We start from the raw sequence: 6,000 nt of genomic DNA on the forward strand, positions 1-6,000 counted from the left end.
AAGTTTAGTAAGGCATACGAAAAAGGTTTTACTATAACTTATTTATTTTTGATAGAATTGAAACTGTAATTCGTGATGATCGAAGAGAAGTAAATAATCAATAACATAACTAAATTATTAAATTGTAAAATAAAATAGTGTAGCATAACAACATGTTTTTTTTTTTAAAAAAAATAATAATACAAAAATAGGTAATGCGATTCTAAGCAAATTCTTCATATCTACGTGCTTATGATTATAATTTTTTTTTGGGAAAATGGCATTTTTTCTCCCTAAGTTATATACTTATAGCACTTTTTCCCCCTCAATTATTTATGTAAGCACATTAGCCCCCTCAATTATTTTAAAAGTGGCAGTTTTTCCCCCTAATATATTAAATTGACATTTCTACCCTTAAAGTAAACATTTTATTTATTTTACTTCTCTAACAAATTATTGCGTATATGTAGCGATTACCACGGTTCGGTTCGAACTGAACCAGACACTATAGTAATCGAATTAAAAGTTTTCAGTTATGATTTAGATCTAGAACTCAATATTTGAATTTCAATTTATTAAATTTAAGAATAAAAAAAAAACTGGATCATGAACCGTGAACCGGCGATTCCGGATCCAGTTCGCGATTTTGAACCGTCTTTATTTTAATTTTTTTTATTTTAAAATAGTCTAAATTCAACAATAAATGTATTTTATTTTTTCAGTTCGGAACATGAACCGTCCATTCCGGTCTGCGATTTTAATAAACTCTAAATATCGCGTTTTGATTATAAATTGTAATTGAAATATTTTGGTTTGGTTGCTATAGTATCTGTTTTGTTTGAACCAAATGATAGTAATAATTTGTTGGAGAATAAAAATAAATGAAATATTTACTTTAAATATTTATTTTAAGGGTAAATATGTCCATTTTATATTTCAGGGGGGAAAAGAGCCACTTAAATAATTCAGGGGGAAAAAGTGCTATAAGTATATAACTTAGGGGGAAAAAGTGCCATTTTCCCTTTTTTTTTTTTAAAGTTAATTAAGTTGCTAAATCTATACTATATATAAAAACAAAATCCTGAAATTTTAATTTCCCGCCCAATTCCTAAAAATTTCCAATAAAATATATTGATTTCTACTTTCCGATTCGTACAATAATTCTGGGGTTAAAATTCTATTTTAAAATTATAAAATAGTGTAATACAATTCCTATTGCAATCTATATCTATATCTATACTATCTATACCATATATAAAAATAAAATCCTGAAATTTTAACTTCCCGCCCAATTTCTAAAAAATCTCTTTTCACAATAAAATATATTGATTTCTACTTTCCCATTCGTACAATAATCTATACTATATATAAAAACAAAATCCTGAAATTTTAACTTCCCGCCCAATTCCTAAAAAATCTCTCTTCCTAATAAAATATATTGATTTCCACTTCTCATTCGTATAATAATTCTGGGTTAAAATTTTTTTCTAATATTATAAAATAGTGTAATACAATTTCTATTGTAATCTATACTAATCTATACTATATATAAAAACAAAATCCTGAAATTTTAACTTTCCGTCCAATTCCTAAAAAATCTCTCTTCCTAATGAAATATATTGATTTCTACTTTCCCATTCGTACAATAATTCTGGATTCAAATTCTTTTCTAATTTTATAAAATAGTGTAATACAATTCCGATTGTAATCTATACTATATATAAAAACAAAATCCTAAAATTTTAATTTTCCGCCCAATTCCTACAAAATCTCTCTTCCTAATGAAATATATTGATTTCTACTTTCCCATTTGTACAATAATTCTGGGTTAAAATTCTTTTCTAATATTATAAAATAGTGTAATACAATTCCTATTGTAATCTATACGATATATAAAAACAAAATCCTGAAATTTTAACTTCCCGCCCAATTTCTAAAAATCTCTCAATAGTCAAAATTATAGATATACAGTATAGAAATTATGGATCTACAGTATAGAAATTATGGAAATACAGTATATAAATTCTGGATATAGATTCGTGGTTAGAAATTATGAATCTAAAGCATAAATTTTAGCTCACCGAGAGTCTAGAAATTATGGATATACAACATAGAAATTATTGATCTACAGTATAAAAATTATAGATATAGATTTGTGCGCACCATGCAAGGTGAGCACATGCTCACAGCATAACGATTGAAGAAATAAAGCTTGGGCCAAGAATTTATTATATTAAGTAGTATATTTGTTAATTAAATATACTAAACATGAAATTATTTAACTATTTGTTGAACTTAATAGATTAAAAATAATGAAGAGGTAATAATCTTCAAGGTCACCGTATCTGAAAATTAAATGTAATGGGTGTTCAATGATTTATTATTGTGGAATAAACTAATGTTTGCATTACTATAATTATATTTTATATTAAATATTTAAAGTTATAACGGTAAATACAAAGTCTTAATTTATGAAGAAAAACAAAATTAGTGAAGAAATAAAAAGGTTTCAGAATATACTGTGAATATTTTTTTAGATGTAAAATCTGTTGCAGAATTTGGTGCAGAGACTTAGAGATGGTCTTAGGGTTAGGAAACAACATTTTATTAATGGTTTTATTGGGTTCAGGTTATGGGCTACATTAATGGGTTAGTTTTGGGCTGGATTATTTAGAAAAAAAAATGAAAGAAATGGATTATTTTGTTTATGGATACGGTGGAACGGGAAAAACATTTTTGTGGAGAACATTGCCTTCTGCTTTAAGGTCAAAGGGTGAGATAGTTTTAAACGCTGCATCAAGTGGCATAGGTTCTCTTCTACTACCAAGAGGAAGAACTGCGCATTCAAGATTTGCAATACCAATAGTTGTTAATGAAGATTCAACGTGCAATATTAGCCAAGGTAGTCATTTGACACAGTTGATCATGCAAAGTAGGTTGATCATTTGGGATGAGGCACCAATGATGTATAAATTTTGCTTTGAAGCTTTGAACCGTACTATGAGAGATATAATGCGTGTCAAAAATCCAAAAAGCTTTGATATGACTTTTGGTGAAAAAACCGTGGTGTTAGGTGGAGATTTCAGATAGATTCTACGAGTCATTTCAAATGGCACGAGGCAAGATATTGTGGGAGCAGTATAAATTCATCATATCTTTGGAGAAGCTATAAAGTATTTAGGCTAACAAAGAATCTCAGGCTTAGGCCATTGCAATCAGATACTGAAGTTCAAAAGATTGAAAAATTTGTAAAGTGGATTGCTAATATAGGTGATGGAACAATTGATGATTTTTTGCATGGAAAATGTGAGTTAGTAATCCTAAGGGACTAAAAGCCAGGGTCAGACACTATCCAACGTGGGTTTGCTTTTGAAGAAGTCGATTTTTAATCATGGTAAAATGTATGTAGTAGTGTCAAGAGTTAGTAATCCTAAGGGATTAAAAATTCTTATTTGTGATGAAAATGTACAATCTCAAAATACGACTACAAATGTCATATATAAAGAAGTATTCAATGATGTCTAATAAATTTCAAATAGTTGACTATCCAATTCTTTTTTGATATTACACTATATATTATAATATTTATACATATTACCGTGCACCGCACAGGTGCAACTACTAGTTATACTTAAAAGTGCAATTGAATGACTGATTAAAAAAAAGAGTTACAATTGATCCTTCAAATTAGATAGCATAAAATTGTATAATCAAACCAATTAGTCGATCATCTCCTAGTAACACATTGAGTAGGTAAGTAGTTTATGGATGATGCGTTGTCCTATATGTAGGATTGTTCTTGTACTCTTGATAATGTAGTTTCCTCATTTGCAATAGCAGCACCTCCATTATGAACAAACTTCTTTCTTTGAGACTAGTACTTATTGCATTACTACTTCACCATTAAATCACTACTCCTTACTCATTTGTCCATTGACCACTAGAGACAACACCATTTTCATCTATGTGTACATTTTATTTATTTATTTATTTATTTGTTAGATTGAGACCAAGTTTGAGATAGTTTTTTGAGCTCAAATTTGTGATTTTTTTTTTTATTATAACTAGTATTTGTCCCGTGCAATGCACGAGAAATATGTTATAAAAATATACCTTATATGAGGTTTATTCATATATAAAAATTTTATTATTTAATAATTATGTGTGAATTGCTATGATAAAATTATGAACATATATAAATATATTTACAATTAAAATAAGAATTGATATTTAAGGTGGGTGATTACTACAAATCTTAAACTATATTAAAAATTTAGTACATAGTATTTAATATTACAAATTTTTAAGAATTTAGTAAACTACAATAGTACTCTAGAAATCTCAAAGGTCTAAAAATTTTGATCCGCGGTGACTCTGAAAATTGTAATTCAATTACTATTGTAGTTTACTAAGTTCTTAAAATTTTGTAATATTAAATACTATGTACTAAATTTATAAGATTGATCATATTAGAATAATCTCAAGATTGACCACATTAGAATAATCTCAAATGAAGTTTATTTGTGAGTTTTTGAATGGATTGGATGAAGCAAGAGAGATGAAAATGAAAAAAGGTTAATTTGAATTTTTATGCACCATGTAATAAGTAAATAAATAAATCTTAACTATTATATAACCATATATGATTTCTTAACTATAATATAATCATGTGGTTTGGTGAGTAATTATTGTTACAATAATTGCTCACCAAACCATATAGCTATATTATAGTTAAGATCTCAATCAGATTTGAGACGAGCTTGAGACATAGAACTTTTGCTAAGTTAATGGTGATGCTTAGATTTTAGAGAGATTAGTCCCTGGCAACAATAGATTTAGGTGACAAGCTGACAGCACGGTTGCAAGGAGTGATAGCGAATAGGTTGATTCGTTGTTTCCTTTGTCCTTACGGACTTAGTTCAATAGTTCAATATGCAGTATTTGAGAAAAGAGACTAAGGTTTGAACTTCGGTGGTTTGGTAGCTTAGTCGCCTAGTCAGCTGATTAGCTATTGTTCATTTTTTTTAAATAGGTTATTTCACTCAAAACGACATGTTTTTGAACAAAATAACCCTAAAGTGTTCAAACTCTAGATGTTTTTTAGGTTAATATTTAATATTTTAGTATTAAGTATTGAAGTATTAAAAACTTTATAATTATAGTCTTAAAAAATTTAAAAAATTTAAACATATTTTTAAAAAATAAAAAATACACGGGAGCTTAGGCGTCGACTAATCCCCGCCTAGGCGCCCTAGGCGCTAAGTGCTCCTCGAGTGCTTGGGGAGCGCCTAGCGATTTTTTCAACCATGGTCCAAAGTATTCAATGTAGATCCTTTGTGCGACATTTGGCCCTGTTATATCCTCCCAATATGTCCAAAGTATTCAAAGTAGATCCTTTGTGCGCATTGACATTTGACCCTGTTATATCTTCCTGAATTCTCTATTAGGACGAGATTAGAGATTCAACATTTTAGGAGAAGTAGGTTGGTTGTTGCCTAGGAAAAATAGTCCATACATAGTAATATTTGGCACACTAACTAAATTGACAAGCACTCAACAACCTTTGCAACAACGAAAGGACAGAGGGAAATTAAGAAAGATAATTAATAATTAATCTGATAAAAATTAAAAGGGAAATGAAATTACCACGTTAATCTTGTTATTAACAGCCCACAAACAGAATTCTTAACAGAGGACTAAAGTGTGTGAAATTATTAAAGTTGAGGACTAAATAGAGTACAAAATGTCACTTAAGACTAAATTAAATAAAACCACTATAGTCCATGACTATATTAGGTATTAACGGCAAATTATGTTGTGCATCCGTATGCACCATGCATGGTGCATACGGATGCAAAAACGACGTCGTTTTAATAAAACGCGCGTCTCCCCTTAAAAAAAAAAAAAAATCAGGTTCGATTCCCAGCAACAACATATGAACTAAAATTCCATAATCGATGAACTATAATTCCATAATCTATGAACTATAATTCCATAATCTAATCTATGAACTAAAAATTC

The sequence above is a fragment of the Ipomoea nil genome, unplaced genomic scaffold (genome assembly GCF_001879475.1).
Source record: "Ipomoea nil cultivar Tokyo-kokei standard unplaced genomic scaffold, Asagao_1.1 scaffold2144, whole genome shotgun sequence".
Classification (NCBI taxonomy): domain Eukaryota; kingdom Viridiplantae; phylum Streptophyta; class Magnoliopsida; order Solanales; family Convolvulaceae; genus Ipomoea; species Ipomoea nil.